We start from the raw sequence: 9,603 nt of genomic DNA on the forward strand, positions 1-9,603 counted from the left end.
CCCCATGATTGTTGGGTTTTGATAGAGGTGGGTCCCTATGAGTCTGACTGAGGATTACTGTCAGACACCCACACCTTCAGTGACTGGATCCCCAAGGTCACCATGGCCGATGTTCATTTCTGCTCAGGATCCCTAGGACATATTTGCTATGGCCGCTCTCACCCTTCCCAGCTGCAGGAAAAAAGGAAGATATGAAAGTGTGCAGAGAGCTCAGATCCTTTAGAATGGTAAATAAAAGCAGAAGGGAAAAAAAGGGAGTGATGAACCCAGGAATGGCAGGCTGGTGGTGGGAGAGGATGGAGGCTAGAGAGAATGACTCAGAAGTGGAACTGGTTTGAATCACACAGGGTCTGAGCCTGCTCTTCAGACACATGTCCAGGGTCTTTCCAAAGAGCAACATCCAGACCTCTGGAATCCTCAGCCCCAGTCCATGGTGGCTGTCCACAGCGGCCATCTCCACTCCAGACCCAGCACCGTCCCTCTCCCACATTTCCCTGCTCTTAATCTGCCTCTTCTTCTCTCCTGTCACTGTCTTTGAGCTCCCAACTCATTCTAGAGTTTGCCAACTTCCAGTTCAAGTGTCTCGAGTGGAATTTCTCAGTCTCCCTGTTACATATACTCCATCTTAGGAGGTTGGAAGCAGTTCTTGGAAACATTCGGTGGCAAAATTGACCCACCACAGTTGGATGTTTCTCGGCAGAAATACAAACCTCAGCTTGAGTGGGAGGAGGTATCTTGCTTCAGATAAAAATGTATGGAGGACAAACCTTTCATTCCACCAAACCTACTAAGATCTAAAAAGAAGAAAGTCATCTGTCCAAATTAATAGCATGAACGACTTCACAACTTCCTTTACTTTTTCTTTTAGTTTCTACTAAGTTCCTTAAGAAATCTAACCTCTATTGCTGCCCAATTTCCTTGTTACTTTAATATACACAGTAATGTGTGAATAAACATTCGTGTCCCTAAAAAAAAAATTAATAGCATGATGTCACACATCTTGGCTGCTTCAAAAATATAGGAATAAATATCATTCCAGTTCCACAGTTCTAAGCAAAACAATCATATTTCTTCCTCACTCTTATTGTTATCCCCTTTGGAGTTCTTTGCAAGTTTCTTAAGGAATAAAATAACTTTCCAGGGCTTCCATCATTAGAGATTCTGAGTTCTGTGTTTGTGTGTGTGTGTGTGTGTGTGTGTGTGCATGTGATGGATTACTTGGTAGCCTATTGAAGCTTACTGACCCCTTCTCAGAATGATGTTTTAAAATTTAAAACTTATATTTTTGAAATTTAAAAATTTATAAATTAAAATATAAAGGATTCCAAGGACATACAGCATTAAATACTTTGTTTACAGTATTAAAATATATTATTAAAGCATTTTTTAAAAAGTTCTTAGACTCCAGGCTAACAATTCTTGTGAAAGGGTAGTACTATGTTAAAATGAAAACTCTTGGGAGTTTAATATTGCTTTAAACCTCTCTAGTCTCTTCTCTATGAATGCTTTGAGGAAACATCTGTAAGTGTGACCCCCTGGTTAATTATGAATCTGAACATATCAGCTTACACCCCAAAATTCTATGAATTTTTAAACTAGTTTGATAAAGTATGGAATCTAGAAAAATTGTAGATTGTTGCTTCGGGGTTGGTATTTTACACTGGATTTGTTTGTGTAAATGAGTTTATTGACATTTTTCTCAAAGCACCTTTGATAAGGGAGTTACAGAGGCCTAGAATGTAGCCTCTATAGATAGGGAAAATGGTAAATCAAGAGGGAAGCAGATGGTCCTAGAATAAGAGAATCTCAGAGTTAGGAGAGGCCTTAAGAGGGTCATCTCATTTAACTTGGACTGAAACAGAAATCTGTCTAACAATGACCCCAACAACCCGACCAGTCAGATATTCACAATGTCTTCCAAAGATACAGAGCCAAGTGGACTTGAGACAATTCTAATTATTAGAAAAAAAATTTTTGAGGTTTTTGCAAGGCAATGAGGTTAAGTGGCTTGCCCAAGGCCACACAGCTAGGTAATTATTAAGTGTTTGAGGTCGGATTTGAATTCAGATACTCCTGACTCCAGGGCTGGTGCTCTATTCACTGTGCCACCTAGCCACCCCCTAGAACATTTTTTTAATATAGTGAACTGAAATCACCCTCCTTGATGTAGAAATATATATATTGTTCCTAAGTCTTCTTCCCTCTATGGCCAAAAAACCCAATCCTATTCCCTCTTCATGTGACAATCCTTCAAATATAGAAAACCTTGTTCCTCTCCATTCCAGACCAAATATTTTCTTCTCCAGGCTAAATTTTCCCATCCTTTGATATATGTTTAGATGACCTAATTTTGAATGTTTTCCATGCTAATCTCTATTCTTTGGATGTGCTCCAGTTCATCAAAAGTTCCTATAATGTGGAACTTAGAACTCATCACAATACTCTAGATTCTATTAAAGAATGAGTTAGTAGATAAAAAAAGCAGTTATTAATCTCTTATTGTTTTCTAAATGATCAGTGATAGGATATGTGGAGTGGTATGTAGAGGGTTAGAATAAGGAAAACCCCTAATCTCTCCTATGAACATACTGTTGGGGTGACCTTGAACAAGTCCCTTAGCTCCTCAGTGTTCCAGGCCATTCTCCAAGTGGAAAGATGGCTAAGTGGCCAATCTGTATTGAAAGAAGTTCCTTTACTGGAATTCTCTTGATGATCTAGTAACACCATCTCCCAAAAAGGAGATAAGATCATTTTGCCCTACTGTTATGCTAGCTCCTTGTGATCATAATTCCCCTATGAACTTAACTCCAAAATAAAGTCAAATTAGGTATATTTTTTTTCTAAATTTCCAAAAATTTTTTTATGTGGCTCAAATCATAGTCACCATATCAGGTTACTTTACAAAAGTAAAAAAAATGTCTAAAATGTTTAGGGATCATGAAGAGGATTCTGAGATGAATCTGAAACTGACCATATCAATATATAAAACATATAAAAGGAGTTTAATATGAAAAAATAATAAAGCTTATGCCCTAGAACAGGGCAAGGGACATCCGGTTCACAGGCCAAATAAGGCTGGTGAATCATTTGGTCTAGTACTGCCACAGCAATTGCAGGCAAGATTTGAAATTCAATAAATCTAAGAGTTTTTAAGGGATGAATTAGTTAAATGTTTGACCAAATATAGCAGGCCAATTTTTAAGCTGATAATTTCAGCCCGAGAATGTTATAAATATCCAAATGGTCCTTAGCAGAAAAAAAGGTTCCCTATCCCTGTCCTAGAACTTTGCCTTTGAAATCATTTTTTCTTCCTTCTACTATCTTCATTCTGTCCTCATTTTAATGATTCTTCCTTTACAGTATCTCTCATAGTCACACCTTCCTCCTTACCCTACTAATCTGTTCCTTCATCATCATATACTTGAATTTATAATCTTTGAATTTACAACTTTGTAATTAATTTATAATTATTTTCATAATTTCTTTTTATAGATTTCTTTTAATATTAATAAACCTATTTATTAGCTAATTTAATTTATTTGATTCATTACATTTGATGACTTTTAAATTTATTTTATAAATTATGATTATACATTTTAATTACTCTAAAGGGATCTCTATGAGTCAAAATGACTAAGTCAAATACTTGTTATCAAATTAATTATTGCAAGACTTTTAGGATTCTTGATCTTCTTTCATGTGGGGACTTCTTTTATAGGCACAAGGTGCTTCTCTTCAAAATTATGGTAGATGGTGTTTGTGAGTTGTGGGCCCCAAATGTTTATCACCTGGTGTCTTCTACCCTGGGTATGAATCTTTCCACGTTTAAATAGGCCTGTACTCTAGACAATGGGTATCGAGTGTACTTCTGGGTCTGGAGTTTGTTTTTTCAGTTTCATAGGTCCAGTCTGATGCTTATTTGGCATTTGAGAATTTGGAGCCACTTCTACCCATCCATGAAGTGGTATTTCAATAGAGGCTACAGGAAATTAACTAATATCCTTAGTTTTCATCTAAGTTATTGGCATCAGGTATCTTCAGCTTAGGCATCTTTAGCAAATTTAGAGGCATATTTGCTCTCAAAATCACATAACCTTTCTATTAGGAGGGAATTTGAGGTACTACTGAGTTTAATATGTATTTAGATGTGTCTAGAGCAAGGACCTGGAGAAAGAAATGGCAAGCCACTCTGATTATCTTTGTCAAGAAAACCCCAAATGTGGCCAGACACTGAAAAATATCTGAACAAGAGCATAGACCAGGTGTATGGATATAAATTAGGCTCACATTGGAGCTTGGAGATAGGGCTAAGTTGGACACCCAATCTGTGCTTTGTGCACACTTATGAACTTGTTCCTAAACAACTAGCCTGACAATTGATCATAAATTGGTCAAAATTAATAGCATGAATGACTTCACAACTTCCTTTACTTTTTCTTTTAGTTTCTACTAAGTTCCTTAAGAAATCTAACCTGTATTACTGTCCAATTTCCTTACTTTATTATACACAGTAATGTGTGAATAATGTTCATGTCCCTAAAAAAAAAGTTAATAGCATGATGTCATATATCTTGGCTGCTTCAAAAATCTAGGAACAAATATTCCAGTTCCACAGTTCTAAGCAAAACAATCATATTTCTTCATCACTCTTATTGTTATCCCCTTTGGAGTTCTTTGCAAGTTTCTTAAGGAATAATTTTCCAGGGCTTCCATCATTAGAGATTCTGAATTCTGTGTGTTTGTGTGTGTGTGTGTGTGTGTGATGGATTACTTGGCAGCCTAGTGAAGCTTACCAACCCCTTCTTTGAAATTAAAAAATTATAATTAAAATAAAAAGAACTCCAAGGACATACAGTATTAAATACTGTTTTTACAGTATGAAAATACATTATTAAAACATTTTTTTAAAAGTTATTAGACTCCAGGTTAACAATTCTTGAGAAAGGGTAGTACTATGTTAAAATGGAAACTCCTGGGAGTTGAATATTGCTTTAAGCCTCTCTAGGCTCTTCTCTGTGATCTACATTTTATAAACCTTAAGTACCATATAAATGTGAGTTTGTATTAATCGTGCTACCCTTAGTCTAACACTGAACAATGGAAGCCACTCCTTGAGCTTCAACTAGTTGTAATTTTATTTTAGTCTGGATCTAAGATTTCCTCAGCATGGAAACTTCCTCCACCAATGCAGATAAATCTGTAATCTGTGGCTTTGAAGAGATGCCAGGGATTAATGGTAAAGTGACTTTCTCAAAAATGATAAAGAGCACTTGAACTCAGATCTTCCTGACTCTGAGATGGGTCCTATTTACTTAAACTAGTTGCTTCTCATAGGTTTCTCTCTCCCCTAACCCTTTTTTTGTTGTTGTTTTTTTTGTTTAGGTTTTTGCAAGGCAAATGGAGTTAAGTGGCTTGCCCAAGGCCACACAGCTAGGTAATCATTAAGTGTCTGAGACCAGATTTGAACCCAGGTACTCCTGACTTCAGGACCAGTGCTTTATCCACTGCGCCACCTAGCCGCCCTCCCCTATCCCTTTTTTAAAAAATCAGGCATGGATTTTTGCACCAAATCTGCCTGCCCAAATACACAGGCTGCTCTAATCTCCTAAAATCATTTTTTTGTTCCAGAATGGAAAGTAGAGACTTAGTAACTGAGACAAATAAAGTGAGCAGGAAAAAAGGGCCAACTCTTGGGTAGCATGACTTCTAGTCTAAAGATCTTTTTGCTTTCCAGAAGAAATAGGAAGAGTATGAATTAGGTGATGACAGTGGGAATAGAAAGCAAGAGGCAGATGCTAGATAAAGATGTTGTGAATGAAGACTTGCTGTCAGAGAGCCATGCTTGTAAGCATAAAGACGGATGCTTCTGTAGATCACAGAATCGTTCCGAATCAAGTAACAGCTCCTGAGAGTGAAGAGCAGATGACAATAGTTAATAATAATGATTGACTTTTGTCCATTTGCAAAGGATTCCAGGAAGCCTGGATCAAAGGAATAACTATGGTTAATCTCACTGTCCTGGGGCTAATTCCCAACTACGTAATAATTACTCATCTTTCATAATGAAATACTCTATTCAAACTGCTCCAGAAAGCAGGGGAAGTTCTATAAAGCATTATAAAAGGCAGCATAGAATTAGAGCTGAAAGAGACCTCCAAAGCCTATCTATCCCCCTCTTTATGAACTGAAATACAAAACTGATAAGAAATCTTGAAACCCAAAGGATGCTGGGACAGTCATATTGACATGGCCTATGTGATTAAGATCTTTAACATTCCTCTGGAGCGAGATCTTGGTCTGAAATCTCTCTCCAAGTTTGGCTTAGAGCAAAGGACAAAGAAGCTGAAATAGAATGATGATTGACAGCTGAAGAAGTGAGAACAGAATGTTGATTTTCGACATCAAGACCTACCCAGAAAAGGCTCAGCACATCTTTGTGGACGAACCTTGACAACCTCAGACCATGACCGGTTTTATGCTCTGATAATTGAGTATGGCTTCCTGGAAATGATGTGGGACATCCACTAAGACACCCCACTTTATAGAGAGGAGTTGCACAGGAGTAACTTGTAGTGAGTGGGTCACACACGGATTAAGTGGCAGATTCAAGAGTCCAGTCTGGAGTCTCTGACCTAAAAACCTCTCCTCATAGCTTCCTTCCATATAGTGTCCCCCATAACATTGCTAGATGAAGAAACAAGTAGACCCTGAATCCAGATCAAACACAAATACCGTTTTCAAGAAAACAGTAGTCCTTCCCATTGCTACCCCCTGAGGGGGGAAAAACCAAAAACAAATGAACCCAAACTTGGATCCAAAAACTTTAAGAAGTCAATGCCTTTAATGTTTACTTGGAACCATTTTCTAGTTCCATTAAAGGCTTATCAGGTGAGTGTAGGTCTCTGATGCTTACTTTCATAACTGATTAAGAGATCTGGAAAGAGCTTTTGAAAACATTCTGGTATGCACTACATCATGATTCTCTGTTAGGATGACATGTTTGGAAAAGAGCCCCTGGCGGACCCAACTACACGTGACTAGACCCTGGTATTGTCAATGATGCATGATCCTTGAGGGAAGAAAAAGGAGTGGTTTTAAGGGAGTCTGGGTCTTTTGTAGAGCCTAAATTCTACAGCTGATACAACTTTTCATTCTCAGACTAGGAATAATTCTTCTCCCAGAGGCACATTGCCATATGTTCCTGTAGATTTCACATTTACATGGAGTTGGAATGAGAGGAACAGCCATAGCCATATGGGTTAGAGTGTCTCATCTCAAGCACCTCAAGAATTTAATTTGGATTGGGTGGATTTGAAAATCTCAAGGGATTAAAGGTTCCTTCCATAAGGGCCTAGGGACAGAGCCAATTCTTTTTGAAAAGACAGAATGGATAAAGGGTGGGAAATGGGTAAATGTCAAAGGAGTGTTTTGAGTTCTAAATCTAAAAAAAAGAGAGAGAATAAGTTAGAGAGGAAAGAAAAGAATAGTATTAAAAAAAGAAGAAAGGATAAGAAAAGGGGAGATAAGAGGGGAAAAAATTGCTTCGATCACATTCCTTTTTACTCAAGTAAATTTCTCCAGGACAGCTAAATGGTGCAGTGGATGGAGGTCTGGAGTCCAGAGAACTTGAGTTCAAATTTGACCTTAAGACACTCATTAGATGACAGAAATTAGGTACAGACCATCATTTCACTCTATACCAAGATAGCAAGGTATTTATATCAAGGTAAGGTTGAAATGGGCATATGATTAGATAACGGTTGATACCATAAGACAGTTAGAAGATCAAGGAATCATTCAGATCTTTGGAGAGAATAATTTGTGACCAACCAAGGGACAGAGTATATCATAAAATGCAAAATGGATAATTTTGATTACATTAAATTAAAAAAAATTGCACAAACAAAACCAAGGCAACCAAGATTAGAAAGAAAGGATTAAGTTGGGAAACAATTTTTATAGCCAGTATTTCTGATAAAGACCTCAGTTCTAAAATTATATGTAGAGAACTGAGTCATATTTATAAGAATATAGGTCATGGGGTGGCTAGGTGGTGCAGTGGATAAGGCACTGGCCCTGGAGTCAGGAGTACCTGGGTTCAAATCCAGTCTCAAACACCTAATAATTACCTAGCTGTGTGGACTTGGGCAAGCCACTTAACTCCATTTGCCTTGCAAAAAAAAAACCCTTAAAAAACAAAAAGAATATAGGTAATTCTCCAAATGATAAAAGGATCAAAGGATATGAACAGGTAGTTTTCAGATAAAGTTATATGAAAAAATTATTTAAATAACTATTAATTAGAGAAATGATAAATGTTGGAGGGGATGTGGGAACACTTGGGACACTAATGAATTGCTGGTGGAGTTGTGAACTGTTGTAACCTTTCTGGAGAATAATTTTGATCCAGAAATACCACTACTAGGTCTGATTAAAAAAAGGGGAAAGAACTATAATATACTCATAGCAGCTCTTTTTTGAGGTGGCAAAGATTTGGAAATTGAGGGGATGTCCATTACTTGGAGATTGGTTGAACAAATTGTGATATATGAATATACTGGAATATTATTATTATATGAGAAAAGATGAGCAGGTAGATTTCAGAAAAACCTGGAAACACTTACATGAACTGATGCTGAGTGAAGTGAGCAGAACTAAGAAAAAATGTATATAATAAGAGGAACAATGTGTGATCAACTATGATAGTTTTTCTCAGCAATACAATGATCAAAGAAAATTGCAAAAGAATTGTGACAGAAAATGCCATGTTATACATCCAGAGAAAGAACTATGGAGTCTGAATACTGACCAAAGCATTTTATTTTTACTTTTTTTAATTTGTTTTTTGTTTTTTCTTTCTTGTGGTTTTCCCCTATTGTTCTGATTCTTCTTTCACTGAATGACTAATATGGAAATATTTGTAACATATTATGTATAAACTATATAACCTCTATCAGCTATATGAATATATAGTCACATATATATATATACATAAATATATATAACCTATATCAGATTATTTGGCATCTTAAGGCAAGGAGAGGAAAGATTGGAAGGGAGAATACAACAATGAATATTGATTCTTACCTATCCTTACCTATAATTGGAAAAATAAATTAAGAAAAAAAAGATACTAATTGGGTGGCCCTGGGTAAGTCACTTCCTGATTGTCTCCCAAAATCAATACAATAAATACTTCCATCTACCTAATAAACTTCTAGCCCTGGCATTCTGTAGAACCAAATAAGGTTAAAGGCTGGAATAATCAATAGGCATTTATTAAATGTTTATTATGTTCAAAGCTAGGGAAACAAGGACAAAATGAAATCATTTCTATCTTCAAGGAGGATATAAGCTGTTGACTAGCTTGGAGATTGTTTAGTCCAACCTCTTCATTTTACATTTGACAAGAAATTTAGGTACAGTGAGGTTAAACAGATTGGAGTGGGTAGAACTTGAGCTGAGCCCTGAAGGAGGGTTTGGCCTCAATTATGCTAGTTGCTTTTTTTTTATGAGTAGGATGTGTGGAAAGTGATGCCTTAGAAAAATGTCTCTGTTGGGCAATATGACAAATGAAAGTGGATGGGAGGGGTGGCTAGGTGG

This window comes from Macrotis lagotis, chromosome 3 (assembly GCF_037893015.1).
Source record: "Macrotis lagotis isolate mMagLag1 chromosome 3, bilby.v1.9.chrom.fasta, whole genome shotgun sequence".
NCBI classification, from domain to species: Eukaryota; Metazoa; Chordata; class Mammalia; order Peramelemorphia; family Peramelidae; genus Macrotis; species Macrotis lagotis.